At 44.0% G+C, this 21,939-nt stretch overlaps 1 long non-coding RNA gene across 2 annotated transcripts in view; it reads left to right on the forward strand.

The window, feature by feature from the left end:
* LOC118214900 overlaps positions 1 to 21,939 on the forward strand; it is a 181,553-nt gene that overhangs the window by 111,979 nt on the left and 47,635 nt on the right. The window lies entirely within an intron of this gene.

Here is a 21,939-nt window from a genome sequence, read left to right on the forward strand (position 1 = left end):
CTCTCTAACAGCTGCCATAGCTCTGACTCTCCATAAGGTGGTACACGGCACACCAGTGTGCACCAGGTACAGACCATAAAGCTCTCAGATGTGCTCAGCATTACCATGGAGAGATGAGACGACTACCCTGGGACCCCTTTAAACCAGCTTTCCCTGAAATGTTAACATAATGTATGGTTTAGACAGAGTTCCTAATTTGGCCAAATTATTATCAGCAAATTGAGCTGGGTCATATACACCGTCGTTTCGATGGCAGCTGCTTCATTGCATTTCCCTCTAAATTTTTAATTTGCTTTACTTTCAGTAAGTGGTCATTTATCCATTAATGTGAGTCAAATGCCAGGCATATAGAAATGCATAACCAAAAAATTATGTGAAGGTTTCTGATACAGTCAGCTTTCTCTTGAAATCAGGTAGGTTGGGTGTTCCCTTTAGACGCATGCCTTACGCTTGTCATATGACAGACTGAACAGTGTTTCTGGTGAGAATAGCTTATCCCAGCAAATAAACAGCCCTTAGTTGAATTGCTAGTATTTGCTCTCTTCCCTTTTTTAAATCACTGGTTCTCTGCTTGTTAGCCCAAATGAGGGTGAGACACCATTCCCATAACCAGACTTTCAGTGATATCTCATTGATCATTGCACTCCTTTGAACAATACCACCTAACATTAAATCATTTAGTTATCTGTGGTGGTAGAGTGTATGTGAAGTAACTCTAATTTCTTGATTTATCTGTCATATGACTTAATTGTCATATTTTCAAAGTTTTGTTTTGCACGAATGTACAGTGGTGTATACAAAAGTGTTTAGGGCCTTTGTGTATTGGGAACAGACAAAAAACATTTTACAGTAAGACCGTTAACTTGACAATTAACTTGGATATTGACAAAACACACTTGTTATGTATGCGAGAGCGGGCTGTAGATATAAAAGCGTACTTTATATGCAAACCCTTTATGTTTGGTTTGAATTATGTGGGTTTAAATGCGTCCTGCCACCGAGCTCAGCATGCGAGAGCATTCACCTTCCATCGTAATGCCACATCAATAATCAAATAATCAGCGGCCCATGAGCAAACAGAAAGCGCTGGCCTTAGCATATTTAAAAGCGGCATTTCAGCGCGCGCCCATTAAGTTATCTCCCCGTTATTTATTTCCTCTCCTTGTTATTAACGCCGCGAGCAATATTATTCTAATTATATCAGTCCAATCAGCAGTATTGCGTGTCCGGGCTCATTTGCATCAGCGGGAGCTTTGTCTTTTCAAAACCGCCGTATTAATTCGACGAGGCGGCAAGCGGCGAAACGGACTCCAGAAGCGAAGGTCGCGCTCGGGCATAATTGCGTTCGTCCCACCGCGGATGACGAATAGCGCTGCCGAGAGCTTCCCGAGCACAAATGAACATCACACTAATACATTAGTTTGCCCTATAATATCAATATGTGTTTAGTTCTGGGTGGGCGTGACTGGCAAGTTGGCTGCCTGTGGTTAAAGGCACGTGGGCTTCCTGTAATAAGTCAGTCCCGTAGATTAATCATGGCCCCGCCGCCGGAGTGGCTCTGTCTCAGAACCAGTGTGGCGTGCAGAAGATATAGCCTGCTCCAGATAGTCTGAGACTGGTCCAGGTGAGTCATTGCAGAAGCTTTGCCGCACAGAAACGGATTCCTCTTCAAAGACATGGCTAGGATTTTTCAAAATGATCGTATTGTAGGTTATCCCTTGTCACCCCTCAAAACGTATGTGTATGTATTTATTTATTAAGCTTTTGTGGCTAGTATGAGCCTGACAGCTGGTTTTGAGAGTTCCAAGTATATGCTGGGCAGTTATGTAGCATGAATAAGCAGCAGCCTCAGTGCTGATGTTTGATTCTTCAGATAGTATCAGTCCTGAACTGATATTTTTTCCAGGCCACAGGTTACCTGGACATATGTTTTTTAATTTTATGTTTTTGTGTTCTAAGAAACACAACAAAACCTGAAGTACACAGATAAAGAAATTTCCCAAAGAAAAAAAAGACAATGAAAACACATCTCAGCTCTTTGTTGGCTTTTGATTAGAGTAAAGAGAGAGGTATAGAGAATGATGGAGAGAGGGGGAGAGAGATTGAGAGAGAGAGAGAGAGAGAGAGATGCAGCGAGAGTTTCCGAGCTGATAATAGTGTTTAATTTATCACTTCCTCCTGTGTGTGACCTCTGCGTGTCCCTCTTCCTCCACCTCCTTCACAGCTGCTCCAGTTAATTGTTGGAGCCAAGAGTAAATGAAAATCAACTGGGCTAATAATGAATAGAGGCCATTACTCTCTGCTCTGCACAGCTCAGCTCAGCTCGCCAAGCTTCAGCGAGAGACATTACATCCACCCCCCCCCCCCCCCCCCCCCCCCGCCCACCCCTTCCCTGCCTGCACACCCCACCCCCACCCCGACGCGTGGGCATTCCTGCATGTCCACACCCCCCGCCCCCACCACCCCACCAACGGGCAGCAGTGTGCCATAGAGGGTTAAGACACTTGGCTTGTAACCAGGAGGATGCAGGTTTGATTCCCTTTTTTCTGTAGAACCGGACTTCATATATTTTTTACTGTATTGAACTGGATTCTTACTGTATCCTTCAGCAATTAACATATATCCTGAGGGGGAATGTTGTATGTACGTGGCTTGTTGATTGTTGTATCGTATATGCAGTAACAAGTGTACATTGGTAGATGAATGCTGAATGTAAAATACAATGGTGGAATGGTGCATTTTAACATAGCATCCTTATGTATAATGACCGCAGATATATAATACAACCATTCCCCATGGAGCAGGAATTGCCAATGTGTTGAACAATCTGCTAGTGTCCGTATCATCGATGGTCTTACCCCCCCCAAAGCGTGTGGAGGGCAGTGAGTCATATCAGCATGAATAAACAGAGAAGCCATTTCGTCCCTGCCAGTCAGAAACGAGCAGGGCCAGGTCATGCCTGGGAGGTCCCCAGCCAGCGTTCTTGCCCCAGCGCTCGGCTCCACCGAGTTTCACACGCGTGTGTGTGGCGTCGGGGTGGGGCACGGGAGCTCCCCCCCTGCGAGCGCTGTCAGTGGGCCCCCGGAGCTTCACGCTGAGGGGGGTGGGGGGGGGGGATTGAGACTTCATTATGACCCGTCATCAATCCTTCCTTTTTCAAAGGCATTACATTCATCAGCAAAATTAAAAAAGTGTCATGTCTCCGGTGATTTGTATTCTTCCATCAAAAAACACACACCTTCAGAGTACTTCAATTTGCATATTCTTAGGGTGTAATAATAACTCATTGGGTGACCCAAGTCTATAAAGAGCTGGGGAATATATTAGTCCCCTAACACGATTCCAGTGGAAATATGAAAGGATGAGGTGGTCAGAATTGATAAAAGCCGGCAGCAGTCTTCTGGAGAGGGACTCGGATCTGCGGCGGCTTAGTAAAGCAGTCAGAAGGTTTGATTGGACGCTGATTGGAGACGTTGATGGCGATTGCGCTCCCCGCAGTGATTTGCTGTGTACGGATTCTCCAGTGGAGTTAGAACCCGCAAGTCATCTGTGGGCGGCCATTTTGGGGTAGACGGGTCCCAAACGGGTGGGGATTATGAAATTCTCCAGACAGGAAGAGAAAGGGTGAAATCAAGCTCATTTTTCCAATGGGTGTGTGGTTTGCATAAAAACAAGTCAATATTTGTATTAAGGTTTTTTTTTTTCTTTTTTCTACTGGTACTTTGGGGGGAAGATGCGGGAGGCAGGGTTTGGGTTGAGGATGGCGTTATACAGTGGTGAGAAGAGGTACTTTCTTTTGTATTTGTCTTGCATATTTTTGGAAGAACCAGTCCATGTCTATAAATGTGTGTCATGTTAATATGACAGCAACTACAGGGTTAAAAAACAATACAAAGCCTCGCTGCTTTAGGAAAATGTGCGCATTTACTCATAAAACAAAACTAAACCATCAGCCACAGCATGAAAAAAATCCCCTAATTTGCAGGTACTGCTAATTAACGTCGTTTTCTAAACTTTGCGTCTTCAAACGCCCAGCAAATCACCTCACGCTCTCAGCCCCCGCCAGAATGCGGCTGGTGTATTTATAGCATCCTCCGCTGCCGTTTGGGTTGCGTTACAAAGGCGCTCGCTTCCTCTGGTTCCGCACAGCCAGCGCACTCCGGCACGCTGCAGCACATGAAACGGAGCGCTGGAGTGGAGCTGCGTTCCTGCCAGCTATTTTTCAGCAACAAAACATTCCTAAAATATCTTTGTTTTGTTTTGATTTGCGGTAAAGTGTACATTAATAAAAATAAACATAGACACAGCATATGAGATGAACCTGCTGCTGCTGCCATCCTCCCAAAAGATGAAACTATCTCCTCTCTTTCTCTCTCTCCCTCTCCCTCTCTCTCTCTCTATATATATATATATGTATATAGACAGGTGACAAATTAAAGGAAAAAAGGATAACTTGAATAAATGAGTGGAGAAACAACAAATGCAGATGCTTCCATACAGGTGTACTGCATGATACAATTAAACAATTAACATCCTATCATGCTCTGTGGCATGACCAGGCCCAATTTACCTCGATTTTGGATCAAGATGGCAAGAGGAAAAGATCTAAGTGACTTTAAGAGGGTTCATTATTGGGGCACGGATCACAGGGGATTCAAAGGCTGCTCGACTAGCTAGTGTTTCAATAGGAACAGTGACTACAGTGACATCTGCACTTAGGTGTATGGGAAAGACATGGCTGTCTCTCATAAACTGTGGCTGATGGCTGTGATGCTCGTGCTGTATGTATGGAAAAACTAAAGAGCAACTCTATCTCAGGTGACAGAGAGTGTTAATGCAGGATGTGATCAGACTGTATCAACAAGGACAGTCCGTTGACAACTACATAGAGAGGGATATTATACTAGGGTTTCAGTGCGTAAACCTGTCATTAAATGGCTCTGTTATGCTGTGGGAGGCTTTTTGCCTCTCACAGCATATTTTAGGTCCACTTGTCCCCTTAGAGGGAAAGGTCACTGCAAATCAATACAAAGTTATTCTAAGTGATCACCTTTATCCTATGATGAAACATTTCTGTTCTGATGGGGGTGGTCTCTTCCATGATGACAATGCCCCCATCCACAGGGCACGAGGGGTCACTTAACGGTTTGATGAGTATGAAAATGATGTGAATCATACGCTATGGTCATAGCTGTCACCAGATCTCAACCCAATTGAACACCTATGGAAGATTTGCTATGTCTTTAGACAGCACACTCTACCACCATCATCAGAACGCCAAATGAGCCTTGTAGAATCTATGCCAATGCGCATTGAAACTGTTCTGGCGGCTCATGGTGGCCCAACACCTTACTAAGACACTTTATCTTGGTTTTTCCTTTAATTTGTCACCCATCTGAATACGCTCACACCCACATATAGACATATACATAAAGATAAATATACATATATGTATTGTTTTTGTCTATATTCAAGTCTATCAGTATTTCAGTCTTATCATATTCCGTTTTGTGTTTGATGTTTGTGACATGCTCCACAGTTGCTCATTATTCTTTCTGCGATGCATATGCAGCGGAGCTGGCGCTTTCTCGCGGCTGACAGTTGATTAGAGGCGGGGTGAAAAGAACGGGCGCTATGCTAATATAAACATTAGAGAAGTTGCGCAGATGAAAGCGGCGGCTCTAATAAGGGACAGTGGCCAGCGCTAATGCATTAGCATTAGCATCGGTCTGTGTCGAAGGTGCGGCGCCCTGCATGCCTTCAAGTTACGGAGGCGGGCGCTCCGCCCGGACTCCGAAAAGCCTTTGCTGCACTTTGCATATACGCACCGCTCACCCGTGCGGGGGGACGAGGCTAACCGGGCTCTGAGTGATCTCTCTGACACGGGCGAGCCGTTTTGTTTATCATTAAAAGGAACACCTTGTTCTATTATCCATGAGGGACTCCCAGTAATGACTCTAACGCCCCCCCCCCCCCTTCACAATGGCCTTTCTGGTGGCGAAACCTGACAGCTATCTCTCCGCTGCTTTCTGAACTCCCCGTTGATGGGGGGATTAATGCGGGGGACAGGGAAGAGGGCTGTGTGTGTGGGGGGGTGGTAGAGGAGGGGGACTCAGGTAATTACCTCATAGACGCAGTTTTTGGAGACCTGGGGCTCCCCGCAGAACGGGGCTTTTTATGTGTAATTAGCCCAAAGATGGCGGGGTCTTCCCAGCGTGCGTGAGGACGCGGGGACTTTGGGCGTTTGATAAGATCAGCGGGGCCTGACAGGAGGCGCTGCTCCATCGCAGCAGGACGAGCGCGTCGAGCGTCTCCCCCCCCACCCCCACCCCTTTATACCGCCACTACACGTGTAAGGGCGAGGGAGAGAGGGAGTAGGGGGGCCTCTTTTGACAGAATGCCTTCCTTGTTGTTATGTTTGATATTTGGATGATTAAAAAAAAGAGAAGGAGCTCTGTAGAATAAATCAGCCCGAAAGTCCGTGAGCAAAAAATCAAATAGCAAAGAGGAGTGCAGGTCTGAGCAGCGGTTTTCGCTTGTGTCCTGTGATGTTTTCAGCGGAGCTGTACGAATAGCCAGAGGCTAGCAGAAATTCATGCTCTCTCATCCTGTTTAAAAAAAATGTTTCTTCCATTTTAATGATCCACTTCCTGTCCTAAAGTAAAGTTCTCCACTGTAAGGGCTCCACAGCCAGTAAGGGCTTTCTGAGTCCTTTGAAATAAGATGTAAGTATATATTTAGTTTTGTTGTTGAAAGGCTTCTGGGCCTAGCCAGAAAATTAACAGCATTGGCAATAACAGTAATATTATTTTTTACGTTGAAGCGTTAATGACTTACAAGGAAAATGTCGATTCATAAATTACCTGCATAGATAGAATATTTATGTGTAAGGAGTTCTATAATATGTCGTCTTGTATTCATCGGTGTGATTGTATTGCACATCTTGAACTTTTGGTGACATTAAATGGACAGCAGTAGGCGAACTTGCAAGGAAGTCTGAACCTGATGTAGAGGCAGTAGGCAATCTGTCAATTTAACAGGACTCATGCTTTTCACCAACATTCCCTAATAACAATATAACAAGGCAGAAAGACGAAAGCGAACATGCTTAGTGTCTGAAGCGATATCAGTCAGTGAGACCATCTGAGGCCTCTTATCCTCTTCACTGTAAAAAGTTTGGGGTCCCAGACAGCTGCTGTAACCATGTATATATTTTTGGAAGGGGGTGGGGCGGAAGGGGGGGGGTTGTGTGGAGGGAGCGAGATCAGGCTGAACACAAACAAAGGGAAACGGCACTCTTTACAGAGACGGGGTACTTTTCGGATTGCCGTTCAGAGTCGCGTTTGCAGCAAAAATCCTCACAGCAATCAGCCGATTCCTTTCCCGTTCCTTCCTCCACGGCAACCCCAGAGCTCAGACGGAAAAAGATTAAATATTTATGCTAATTGTAGAGAAACTTCCCACAAAAAAAAGAAAGACAATCAAATGAAGGGGGGGGGGGGGGAGACCTGTCAACGAGGGCTGCCATCATTGGGAGCGGAACTGTTGAGGAGCAGATATCAAAGACTCCTTTCTGATATCTCCTGTCCTGTGTGGGGCTCACGGAGGTCTGCTCCCCTTTAAAAATATTTATAATGAAGGCATGGCATCAGGAGAGTGTCAGCCCGGATTAGGGGCGAGCTCCCCTCCTCCCTGACTCGCCCCCTCGGGCGCTCTCTAAATGCACCTGATTCTCTGCTCCCCTACAAAAAGCCCATCCCGACTTGAAAGCCTGGCGCTGGCTGGTGAAGTTTGCATATTCCCCAGAACAAGAGCACACACAGCGCCGAAGAGAGGGAGCGGCGGGCTCAAACAAGGGGGAGCGCAGGAGGCGGGCATAAATAAAATTTTAAAAATGCCAGGTCTTTGGCTTCCTGGCGCAGAGCCTCATTTGCATTGCTTTATAAGAGAAGGAAAGAAAGAAAGAAAATGCAGGAGAGAGAGAAGAAGAAAGAAATAAAGAAAAGGAAAGAAAGGCAGGGAGAGAAAGAGAAAGGGAAGGTAATGACTGATGACTGGTTCAACATTCAGAGACTGCAGAATGCATGGACCTCATGAAACGATTGTTTTATAATTTTTTGGTTGCCAGGAAGATCCATCCAGTGATGTCACACTCACAATTATAAAAGACGTGTGAAATTTGTGTACATACAAGGGAATTGTAAGGGTGGAATTCAGCCATCTTGTGATTTAAAAATCAGGGTGAGATTCAGACTAGCTGCAGTACACTTTGTGCTTAGGTTTGAGTTATGAATCCATATTGTTTTTGTAACCGTCTTGCGTACATTTCTCATGATTTCAATCATGTGTTCAACTCATGATGCAGAAGTACCGAAAAAGGGACTGGACCTGCATTAAGCTGCAACTGCATTCAATCTGGGAAGTTTTTAAATGACTTTTACAAAATGTACAAACAAAAATATATTGGGATAAAAAAGTTTTTATTTTTATTTTGGAAAAAGATGCGGTATTTAATTTTTATAAGTGCCATAGTTGATATATTTTATTATGCCCTCAGACAGAGCCAAAATCTGAACTTCCAGTGAAAAATACTGGATTATTTTGAGAATTAAATATTTGACATGATTCATTCAGTGTTCCTTTCAGACGTGTAGTGATTTACTTTCAGAGTGGCTAGGGTTTAATAAATGAAAGCCGATATCCATATTCATTGAATCCACTTATGAATAATTAGATCAAGTAGGGTTGCAACTGTTGTCAGTGAATGAAGAATCTGTTTTGTTGTATATGATGTGACTGCTAACTGTTGTTTGAGTTGTTTTTTTTTTTTTTTTTTTGCTTTACACTGTTGGTGAGTTATAACACCCTGCAGTTTCTGATAAACAGATAAGTTGCAAGTCAAGCAAGCTGAGAGCTTTGGCTATTTGCAGAAGACTGAATATTAAGTGTGTGTTTTAGTTGGGGTGTGTCTGGCTCCTTATTTATACGGCTCCTGTGATTAATGGACTCATTTTGCAAGTAGAAGCATTCATAATGCTGACAGGTAAACCTTTTCAGTCTCGCGGACCTCTGTAGTATGGAGGAAAGAAAAGTAAACGTCACTCTTAATGGCAGGAGCTGTATCCATGTTTGTGCAATCAGAAAGACACTTAAGGGCGTTCCTCGTCATAACCCAGGAAGCCCCTCCCCACACTGGCTCTGTGCCAACTTCTGTGTGACTGCCCTTTAAAAATATGTTCATTTATTTACATTTTTTGACTACTACCTACCTCTCCCACACCTCCCTGTTTTCTCCTCAATTTAGAACGCCTATTTGCAACCCTAGGGCCCGTAGTTCACGTGTCAATTTGGCAGTGTTCTCCAAAACACAGTGCACTGTCAGACGAAGACTTGCAGTAGCTGGTGTGGCCAGTCTGCAGCTGCAGCGCAGACCTGGGGGGGGGGGGGGGGGGGGGGGGGGGGGGGGGGGGGGGGGGGGGGGGGGGGGGGGGGGGGGGGGGGGGGCGCTATTGAGCAGGACTTGGTAACACTGGTTGAGGATTTGGAACCGTTGGGTGCTCAATAACTGTATGTAGCATATGGTGCATTCATGACATGACACGATCAATAAATATTTAACTGACTGAATACTGTACTCAGGCATCACAGCACAACATTTTCCATCCCAGAATGAATCCGCTGTAATTTAAATCACTGATGAACACGTCTACACCCGATTCACTCATTTTGATGCTGCACACGCAAATTAAATCCATTATGGCTTTTCTGCAAGTTAATGTGTGTAGCAATACAACAAGTGATGTCATGAGTGGTAGAATAAATGCTCACTTAATTTTTCATGCTTGTGTAAAAAGCCCTGATCAAGCGGCTGGTGCAATTCATAGCCAAAAGCCAGCAGCCCTTTTTAATAATTTAGATTTTATTTTTAAAAGCACCCTTTGATTAGAGCTTTCTCACACATGGGTAAAGGACATCCTGATTCACCCTTTCGGTTGAGCTCTTCGGTCGCACCCTGCCACGGTAGAAGCTTCTGGAAGGAGCATGTGTGTTAACCCCCCCCCCCCCAAAACCCCACGCCAGCCCACTCCTCGTCCCCAGAAGCGCCAACTTCTGAGAGCAAAGTTTGGCGCTCCGATCGCCACTGGAGATCTGCTGCAGCCTATCTGTCCCTGGGCGTAGCTTTGATCAAAGTCGCACCACAAGACGTATCCTAGAGGGAAAGTTCCTCCTGGATTCTCTGTGGCTGATTATAATTACAGCCTTTTTTAATTGTGCGCTTTAGAGAGGACGCAGGCTTAAGAGCTGCGTAAAGGGGCTCGTTTTCTTCCTGACTACGGTAAAAAAAGAACGACCAGGTCTGAAAATAAACCTATAGGGGTTTTTTTTTTTTTTGTCATTCTTCTTCTCTCAAATGCGTCCACCCACTATACCCCGATACGAAATCCAGGGCTGTGCTGTGCATCATTTTTTTCTGTGCATTGAGCTGCAACGCACACACAAGACTCGCTATAATCTGACGACAGGTTTTGCGTGTTGGGGACCAGTTGGGGACCAGTTGGTGTGCAGAGACAGGGTTTAACCTCTTTGGCAGTGGCACCGCAGACCTGCGTCCTGCTCGACCGCAGGTCGTGTTTGCCGACCGCAGCGGTCTCTGGCATTGGTCGCGCGCCGGAATCTCGAAGGGAAGGTTCTCCTCTGCGCCTCCCTGCTCTGGCGACGCAGCCCAGAGAAGGAGCGAGCAGTGAACTGGTTAACAAAATAATTGCATTGGAACATCTCTTTTTCTTTTGGGTGAGGCAACACGCGCCGTTCTGTTTTTGCCTGCTGGGGGCTCTTTTTTAATTTGCTTTGTGTTGTCAAAGCTAGAGTAGAAGAGGACCATTTCCCTAGCAGCCAAATGCTGAAAAAGAGAGAGAGACAAATCTTTCCCCCCTTCAGCATGAGAGGCTGTAGGCTATGAGCGTCAGCGCCCGCTATAGTCCTGCGTGCATTTCCATATCCAAGGCCACCTCGGGGGGGTTGGGTCGGGGGGGTGGACAGTTCTGTCCAGGTTTGCTTGGGGGAGAACCCAAGGGGGAGGGAGGGGGGAGGGTGGGGGCATGGGATGCCAGGAGACAGCGGCTCTGTTCATTCAAGCTCTCTCACAGCCTCTTACGTTTGAAGTTCGGCCCTGGAAACCGAGTAGAACTTTCGTATGCTGGGAAATGCAACAGCAATACAAGGAGAGAACAACAATGTTTTTTCTTTTTCTTCTTCTTCCTCTTCTCTCCTCTCTGTTCATTTCCCCCTATTTTTGCTTTCTTCAAAGGCTTGAACTCTCGTCAGCGCTCCAGGGTTAATTAACATGAACCAACAGCCGAGCGATCAGAGAGAATAAAGAATCTCCAAAGGTTAAGTGTCATCTGAGAACGTGCTGTCAGCAATAGAGATGTGTTTTTTTCCCCTCATGGTCTAATGAAAGAGCAGCCAGCTCAGAGAGTGGAGATATAGAGACACACCTCTTTACAACTTTGCATTTTCACTGTTACAAATATTGCGTTTTTCACAGCTAACCTTTTAGTATCTTTGCGTAAAAGCCGTTGAGAGCCATTGTTCATTTTGTATATTTGTGTAGTGAGTTCTGTTGTAGACTAATTACAGCAGAAAATAGAAACACTTAGTAAAAAATTGAAAATAAATGCTGCATTGAATTATTATAAGAGATATATTTTAAGAGTTATTTTAATTTCTGAATTATAATAACTGGCATGATGTTTGTGCATATCACACTGAAATTATTTTTCTGTGTAGAAAAGACTGAAGTAATTTTCAATCATTTTTAATAATATTTTTAAAAATGTTCACTTGATTCATATTGCTTGAATAATCATGGGCTCAGTGTTGTTTGTGATGGATTTTTGGGATTCGTGCCTGATCCTGACGGTAGAGGAATGGCGCATTATTGAAAGGCTCTGGAGCCGCCTGTGCTTCTGATTGCCACGGCGACCGCTCCTTTCTCCATGCCTCCTCCCTGACATTTGGATCATGCTCGAGTGTCTGCCTGTCCGATTTCCATCTCTTGCATGAAGGTGAGGTGGTGTGTGTGTGTGTGTGGCTGGGTATGTGTGCGTATATGTGTGTGTGCGTGTGTGTGTTTCTACGTCTGCGTGTGTGTCTGTGTGTGAAGTGGATGCTGGTTGGGAGAAGGCCTCCAGCACGTAGCCTGACGATGACAGTAGTGTGAGGGGTGACCCTCGGCTGAGGGGATTAAGGTAGCGTGACAATCCTGGATCACAAAGCAGCACTGGCTCATGTCCCAGGTTACAGAGGTCCAGTGCTAAATGCTAAGCCTCAGGCATTCTTGGCCACAAAAGAATGTCCACCACTTTCTCTATCTTACACCCAGGGAATGGAGATAGCATTTTATTTGTTTACTCTTTTTTTTGACTCAGGCTGTGTACTGTCACCCATTGCCAGGTTTTCTTTTTAGTGAAATATGGTCAGGTACTATAAAAGCACAGGAAAGAGTAAACTTTATTTGCATACTGAAGTAAAAAATATCTTTACTGAAGAAGGAAACTTTTCTGCCTACTTTTGTTAAGATAAAGGCATTTAAGTTATCTTTCCTGTGGCTGATTTGTAGAAATTGGATGGGTATTATTTTCAAAATAGCTTCTGATTATTTGATGATTGTGGCCATTTTTCAGTTTGTCTTAAAATTTCACGTGAAATATACCTCATCAGAAAAGGATTTTGTGTTGACCATTTTTTTCTACTATTTACAATGTTTGTCCTTTGTACATGAAGAATTTCAGTGTGGTAAATCAAAGAATAATTTTACAACACTTTTTTTTAACAACACCAATTAAAAGCAGAAGTGTCTGAGCTTTTGAAAGTGTAATGTATGCAGTTTGAGTGTGTCAGATTTAGATTTGAGAACTTGTATGTGGATGTGTTGCACTCCACTATTCGTGGTACACACCAGGTCGCACTGTTGCCAGGTCAGTGTAAGGCCACCCGTCGAGACTTTCGGCCAATCGCGGAGCCCCGCTCCCAGCCGGTTATGGTGCTGTGAAGCCGTGTGAGGGCCAGGCGGGCTCTTCATTAAGACGGCGTGCTTGATGGCGCTGATCCTGCGCGTTAATATGCAGCCTCCCGTAGTGTTTGTCTTAACCCGTTCTCGGAAAAATATTACGATTACAAATAACTGGTACACAGCGCTCAGCCGAGCCGCAGAGCCTTGTATAAACAGCGCGAGGGCGGGCGCCGCCTCCCCCAGACGATTAGAGCCACTTCAGAGGCAATCACGATTAGCACGCTGGCGCAGCGCCACCAGGCCCCGCCCACTCCCCCCCCCTCGCACGCGCTCTCAGACACCGTCGATAAGCGGGGGGCTGCGCGGAAGCAGGGGAAACGGAGTCCGACAGGGCGCCCCTCCAGGAGGCGGAAGACCTGACAAGCCGCGTCTCTGTGACAGCCACCAGGAAGCAGCCGGTCTCCACAGACACGCTCCCCCTCCTCCTCCTCCACCCCCCGCCACTACGATCAACGTGTCTCACACACACACACACACACCCCCACCCCCACCCCCACATACGCTTGCTCACACATACACGTGCACGTGTACACACACATTTGCATATACAGTGAGATCCATAATATTTGGGATGAAATCATTTTTAAAAATCAATTTGGCTCTGTACGCCACAATTTTTGATTTGTAATCAAAAGTCACGTGGTTAAGTGCATTCTTCACTTTTGCTTAAGGGTGGTTTTATACACTATTTATACACTTGTTTTTATAAGTGTGAAAAAAAAAACTTATACAAGCCGAGAATGTGCACTTTAACCACGTGTGACTTGTATATGGCCCATTCAGACTGCCGCTTTGCTGCTGTTTCTGTCATCTGTCTGCTGTATCAGTGGTGGCCCTGATTTTCCAAAGAGCTCCCTAGTGCTTGAGAGGAGGATGGAATGGGAACCAGCAGCTACATCCACCACCCCATGATGTGGTCCGCTGGTTTAGCAGCAGGTGTTGGGGTGTTTGAGTGCCTTGCTGTTAGAACAATCCAGAACAATGACCTGCCCAGTAAATTCCTTTCGGTACGGTATGCCGTGTGAAGTGTGACTGATCTGTACCCACTATTACATTTATCCAATCAATCAGTGTTTTGATCAGCTGTCCAAGAAGGCTTTGTGGGAGGTCAGCTCCTTGGTATGTATGGTATGTGTGCCAGAGCTGGAAGCTGGGCCTCGTACTATCTCTCTCTGCTGAAGTTGGATGCGCTTGTCCACAGTGTTCGGTCTATATGACTTACACAAGCCGTGATGAGTTCGGGGTTGCTCCACTGGGTAGAATGTTCTAGAGCAGGTCATTTTATGGCCGCATACTGTCTGAGCAGCAGGGTGAGCTGGGGGAGGTCATGGCACGTGTGTAGAAATGGCCGCTGCAGCATGAGAAGCAGTGCATTATGGGCCTACGTGCCACAGGGTCTGAATGTGGCTTCAGTGCTCTCATACTGAAGGGACTTGAACTGCTGGTGATATTATCACACAGCACCTATGACACCTGAAATCCAACATCTCATCCAAAAGTATGGGCATTAATATGCAGTTGGTCCACCCTCTGCTGCTGTCACAACCTCCACTCTACTGGGAAGACTTTACTAGATGATGGAGCATTGCTGCAGTGATTTGCTGCATTCAGCCAGAAGAGCGAATGGTGAGGTTGGGCACTGATAGGGTGACAAGGACTGGCTCGCAGTTGACTTTCCAGTTGATCCCAAAGGTGTTGGATGGGGTTGAGGTCAGAGCTCTGTGTAGGCCAGTCAAGTTCTTCCTCATCGTTCTTGACAACCATTTCTATATGGACCTCACTGTGTTCCTGGGGGCATTGTCATGCTGAAACAGGAAAGGGTCTTTGCCAAACTGTTGCGGTAGCACAGAATCACCTAAAATGTGATTGTACAAATCATTATGATTTGCCTTCACTGAAACGAGGGGACCAAGCCCAAACCATGAACAGCCCAAGACCATGCAGTGTCCAGATACTTTTGGTCATACAGTATACACATGTAGCTGAAAGGCCTGCCTCAAATTTGGCGATGTGTCCAGTTCTGTGTCACGAGTGGCTGTGTATTATGTGGAAGAAAAAGAAGGGGGTCACTGGTATCTTTTTACTTTCAGGTCCCGAAATGTTATGCTAATTTATGCTTCAACACTATTATTGGCTATTATACTATTATAACACTATTGGGACAGTGGGGGCACACTTCCCTCTGGCCTCAGTGGAAAACAATAGCCCAGTTCAGTGCTGGGGACACTGTGCTGTAGGAGACGCCATCTTTCAGAAGTGACGTTAAGCCAAGGTCCCAATTCACTGTAGTGATTACAGATCCCATGGCACTGACCAGAGGGAGGAGGTGGCTAGCCAACGTCCTGGCAAAACTCCCAGTGTGGATCTCTCAATCTGGCCACAATAATCCCCCGGTTTAATTGGCCTAATGAATCCCACCCTCTCCACCTTGTCTAGTGTGTGATAAGTGCTCTGGTGCTGAGTGGCTGCAGTGTGTGTTACATATTGCTGGTGGTTAAAGTGCATATCCCCCCTCCAAATTATTGTTTTGAAATACATAAATGGTAAGATAAGACAGTCAGGGTATTTTTTTGTTTTTTGTATTATTATTTTTTTGTTGTTGTTATAACTACTACTAATGCTCAATCAAATCATGTATTATTACACTGTAAAATCATTGGCTGTAAATTTACAGTAAATTTCTGGCTACTAGTTGCGGTACTCCCTTTGAAACATAAGATTGGTGCCGTGTCCAGGGTGTATTCCTGCCTCTCGCCCAATGCACGCTGGGATAGGCTCCAGCACCCCCCACGACCTTGCCCAGGATATGCAGGTATAGATAATGGATAGATAGGTGGATAGCTGCTGTACTTTTACTGTAAGCTTCAGAGCAATTTACTGCTAACCTATTCACAGTAACATTCACAGTAAATTACTGTGGCAAATAAGTCCATGAATCACGGTAGAATTACAATAATCAGCTGTTTCTGTAAGATTAAGGTAAGGAGTGATATCACAGTATAATTCTGATTACAATATTTTATGGTGAAATGTTACTTTTAAATCTTGTAAAATCCAGGTAACCACTGATTTCAAAGTAAAATGCTGATTACAATATTTTACTGTGAAATATTATTGTTAAATCTAGTAAAAGTCAGGTAATTTAACAGTTTTGTATTATCACTTCTCAGTCAAAGTTAATATACAGTACAATTATAATGAATTATTATTTGTGTGGTATCAATCTCGTAATGTCACACAAATTCACCACTATGACGCAATTATTCACATTTGGAGATTTCTTGCATGATATATATAGCTCTTCTGCTTTGCATTTGTATTGCAAACTATCAGTTTTGTAAAATAATACATTAAAATTGAATGTATACAAAATCTGAATTCATGCATATTTTATTATTTACCAGTTATCATTTATTATAAAATATGCACCCAGTTTGAATATTGATTTTGTAATATTTGGTATGCATGTTGAGGGTATGCATGTTGTGTTTAACTCATGATCACCAATAGAGGTTTTATAAATAATGTCTTACATATTACTCGCATATATTTATCATAATTATCTCTATACCGTATATCCCAAACCCATTGAAATATTACTGTCAAATGTATTTTCTATGAAATGTACATTTGCACTCAAAATGTATTATTTTTGTCCACAAGGAAAATGAGATCCACGAGTTAAAATGTTCAAAGTAACAGCGAAGAACACATGCCTTACACACTGCATCTCGCCCTTTTACATGTGTGTGTGTCTGTCTGTGGATGAGGGATTAGCTAGATACAGACAGAACCGTACTGTAGGGCTGTAGGATGCAATACTTCTGATTTTCTATGGTATATTTTTTGTAGTTTCCGTCAGCCTTCTACAAAGGTGGAAGAGTGCAGACGGGACGAGCGTGTGAGTGATCTTCCTTGTTTTTTGTAGTTTTGGTTTGAGACTCATGAAAGGAGATCGTCCTGACAACAACAAAGGCTGGGAATTCTGTTGCTAGTGGAAAAAGCCCGAGTTGTCGAAGCGAGCTATCGTCCGCTGTAGTGCCAACGTGCCCGCAGGCTTACGAAGATGGTTAGTGTGGTGGGGGAAGGGGTGTGGGAGGATGGTGTGTGCGCGTGTGTGTGTGTGTCTGTGGATTTGTGTCTGTGTGTATGTGTGTGTGTGTGTATTTGTGTCTATGTGTGTGTGTGTGTGTGTGGATTTGTGTGTGTTTGTGTGTGTGTGTATTTGTGTGTGTTTGTGTGTGCTTTGGTTGTGTGTGTCTGTGTGTGTTGGTTTGTGCATTTGTGTGTGTGTTGGTTGTGCGTGTGTGTGTGTCTTATTTATTACATGCAGGATGCTCAATGGTGATAATGAGGTGGGATTTATTCATTATAAAATAGTGAGCAATAAAAAAAGAATGAGAAAACTAATTAAGGAGAGGTGGGTCGTGCCACTGTTTCCAAAAAGCCCCTCTCTCCGCTCCTCGGCAGTGGAGAAGGAGCAGCCCTTCTGGCTTCACCTGTGGCGATCCTCATTTGTGCTGTGCCAGCACCGCGTAAACACAGAGAGGAATGGCTGCAGGCAGGAGCCGGATCGGAAGGAAGACCTCGGCGGCCCATAATGCAACACCTCGCGGTGCGCAGCGGACCACGACAAGCCCCTCCACGCCGCGGGCGCGGCCGTTCTCTGACCAGGCTCAGAGGGAGGGGGCCCCCAAAAACGCACGGCGGAGTACGCCAGCTCCTCTCCAGAGCCCGCAGAGCCGTGCGCGGCTCAACAGCTGGGCCTTCAAATTTTAATGGGGCTGTTTTCTGAGAGGGATGTTCCTCGCCCCGCGGGCCGATCCACAGGCCCGGCACGCGTCCAGCACCCCGGCTTTAACTGGGACAGTCTGGCAGCGCAGCGCACCCCCCCTGACTGCTCTGGAGCTGCTGGCCCAGGCTGGGCCCGCCTTTAGGCTAAGGAGCCACCAAACATAGCAGGCCACTGAACTGACCCCAGATCAGCGCTGAGGGTTACCGGCACCTTCTTAGTTGCTCATGGATTGTGTGAAGTACAATTCACTGTTGCACTGGTTTTTCAGAGCACACGAGTGTGTGCACGCCCCATTGCTTTATGTCTAATGGCTTTATCTGAACTTGTGCCCTTGGCTTTTATTCACTTCAGGTTCTGGATCTTTGGTTTTGTAAGAGGACAGATTTACAGGACAGTAAATGTGTTTCTGATTTACTCTGCAATATAAATTGTATTTAAAAAGTGAAACGCAAGAACTGAAAGGCAGACTGTTAGTGCCTTTTTACCACACAGTAGTGATTAAAGTTACTGTTTTCACTATTGGGGGAGCCGAGACTTCCTCCAAATCCAAAATGACACAATGTCAGATTTTCCCCCTTCGAATACATCCTTCCTCTTTATTTATTATTATTAGGGGCATTTAGCAGGCACACTTATCCGCTCGCACAGCTTTCGCATTTTACATCGTATCCATTTTATTAGAAGTAGCAGTTCATGCTTGAAAGTACAACAGCAATATCCTACCTGGGGCTTGACCCTGCAAACTTTGTTACACACCCACTTCCCTAACCACTCTACTACACTCTCAGCTTTGGTTTTGTTGTTTTGTTTTTTTTGTACCAGAAGACAGTGGAGTTTAAGCGATTATGTGTGGGACTAGGATACTCAAATCTCAAAAGTGCATTTTATGCATTTACTAACCATTAAAAAACTTCTGCAGTGATTAGAATATGTAACCGCACTGTATTCTACAGCATTTAGTTCAGATTTCACAGATCTCAATTTAATAAGGGCCCTTTTGGAGGGATTCTAAAAGCAACCCTATACTAAATTTACAACTATTAAGGTATCCCCGTGCTTAACTTTAAGGAAAACTCTTGAGATTGGACTTCAAACATCGCATTGTTTAAAATCCCTTCGTGTCGCGCGGGCACGCTGACCTTGGCGGCTGGGAGCCGCGGCATTTGCATTAGCCGGCTGGCTGTCTGCGACGGCGAGGAGAACTTCCTGTGGAGTTTCCTGAGGGTGGGGCCCGTAGCAGAACAGCATGTTATACATCCACATAAAAATGGAAAAATATGGGTGGTACTCTACTTCTTTATGATGCACAGATTAATCTGTCACCGCATCAAAACGTAAATCTCACCCGCTGCTTCGCAAAATACTATTTTACCTGGCTTTATGCAATATTTTATCTTTCATTGGCGATAAACATTAAAAACATCACAAAAGGATAATGCTCTCATCAATATTATAACTTAATGACAATAAATTTAAGGGACACGGGGACACAGACATGCTACTGTACTTCGCTTGGACTGGATTTGAGCGATATATTTAACATAAATATCTATTTTTCCAAAATAAAAATTAGCTTTCAAGGTTATTGGTTACTGGTGGTAAAGGGGGTCAGTAGTGACTTAGGTTTAATGTGATTTCTTTAACTCTATATAGCTAGACCTTTATGATGAATAGACTTTTATAGTAGTCCTTTTTCTCCACTCTTACCAGTGAACTGAAGGAATGCCATTCTGTTTCAGTCTGCCGTTGAGTTGTAGAGGTGCGTATTTAATTAGTTTGCAAATGTTCATGCCATGACGTGTATGCTTGCCCCTGTTAGTGTGTGTGTGTGTGTGTGTGTTTGTGGGTGGGTGTGTGCATGTGCACACATGCTTGTGTGAGTGTGTGCGTACAAGCGTGTGTATTATTAAGTGTCTGTGATTGCATGCGTGTGTGCATGCAGGTGTGTCTACGTGTGGGTAAGCATGCGCATGCCTTGATCACGTCTGATGGAGGTGAAATAATGATAAAAATTGGACATGGCATTTTCCCGTTCTCCATAGTGGAATGCATGGAAAGCCTCCATCTTTATCTCTCATTTGTGTTGCACTGGTTTTGCATTTTCCTGCAGTTAAAAAGCTTGCCTCTCTCAGCCTGTGAAGAAGCGCCTTGTCAACGCTATGGCGGATCTTGCATCCTAAGAGACCTCAAACTAAACAGGAGAAATATATAGAAGCTGTTTGCTAGTATGCAAATCTCTCTAGCTGGAGGTCAAATTAACATTTTCAATTAAAAAATTAGTGCCAAACAAACAAAGCAAAACACACTAATGATTAAAAAATCTAAATAAAGCCTCTTCACTGGAAAAGAAGGGAGGCGGTTGAAAAGAACAGCATTCATTGCTGAAGGAAAAATTAGTTTGAACTTCCTGTATAAAATTATAAAAAATAATTTTTTGCATCCAGTAATCTGAAACCAAATATTTCTCAGGCAGAGATATGTGCTGTAAAATCACAGAATATTTGAAGGGTTGTTACTTACAGTAATACTTAAAATGCATCATAGTATATATACAGTGGCTAAGTATGTACATAATTAGGAGTCTAAACATCCTTATTTGTATAATGTATTCAGGATCACTTGACTAGTTTCCCTGTAGTTTAATACCCATATTTAATAAATTTAATAAAATATGGCCCCTTTCCTTTTTAGTGAGACAATGTTAGTATTGACAGAAGTGCTAGATCTGACATCCAGTGCAATGCAAAGATTGACCACAATCCAGTCTTATAGATGGACAGAAGTTTCTTTTAAACATTGTTAGCGTCTTGCTATCTCTCTGCGCGGTTGACATAACTCAGGGTTATGGGCAGTAGCCGGATATGGATACATGCTACACTAGAGTGCATGTAAACTCTTGATGTGGAGAGACAGATCGTAAAGTCGAGGAAGTTGAAGGGGCTTTCTGATATGTGCATGAAAGAACACGCATTCTTTGTAGGTTGCATAATATGCTCTGGAGAAGAGTGTTATTGCCTACTTGTCTCTACTCGCTGGCTTTCTTGGCATGTGGAAATGTTCTGTCCCTCCCCTCACCCCAACAGAAACCATGCATGTACATATAAGCGGATACAGTCGTGGACATTTTAGTTTTAATGTATTGCTGTATGTTCTTTCTGTTAACTCTTAGGTTTTTGCCTTTTATCATGCAAATGTGGTGGGTAAACTTGACACATGAACATATGATCACACCATTATGTTGAGCATGATGTATATATAATCTTTTTTGCCTTATATAATTTGTATTTAGTGAGATATGCCGACAGAACTTACAAAAAATATGAACCTGAATCACAAAATCATCAATCGAAGAGGGACTGAAACCACAAGCAGCACACGCAGTTATGCTTTATCAAGCTCCTTATTGTCTAAGATAATAGACAATGGGCATTTCCTTACACTATTGCTAACTGCGAAAAAATAAAGTGTTATTGTACAGAGGCCAAATATAGCTGGTTACTGGAAAGCACATACTGTATGTGGAAAACCAATGTGCAAAATTAATTGTTATAATTAGACCCTGTTAAGCACTGACTTGATTCCTTGTTACTAACATAATCTGTGGACATATCTACAAAATGAGAGGAACCTATTTAAAAGATATGGCTTCAGTAATGCCATCATTCTAGTCATTAACAGTGAATGAGTTGATAAAATGGATGCATTTCCACAAGTGGTCTTTGGGTTTTTGAAGTAATATTGCGTCAAAAAATTGACGTATAAATAATGATTTTTTTTATGCTGCAGTTTATTTTGTGATCAGAGTCTGTGTGCTACTGTCAAAGATGCATTTCTGTGTCTAATCGGAGCTTCGTACAATAAGAAACTGCCACAGTTATGCCTTGTGGTCAGTGAAAAATATCTCAAGATAATGTTGGTGTATTAAAATCTCATTCCCGCAAGTAATTTATACAAAATAAGGCTTGAAAATCTAAACATGTCAAACGTGGTAATGTTGAGTAATGTGGTAATATTATTTCCAAAAGTAATACCTTGCGCTTTGTGGATGTAAAAAGCTCAGAAGACATCA

Source organism: Anguilla anguilla, chromosome 16, assembly GCF_013347855.1.
Source record: "Anguilla anguilla isolate fAngAng1 chromosome 16, fAngAng1.pri, whole genome shotgun sequence".
NCBI lineage: Eukaryota > Metazoa > Chordata > Actinopteri > Anguilliformes > Anguillidae > Anguilla > Anguilla anguilla.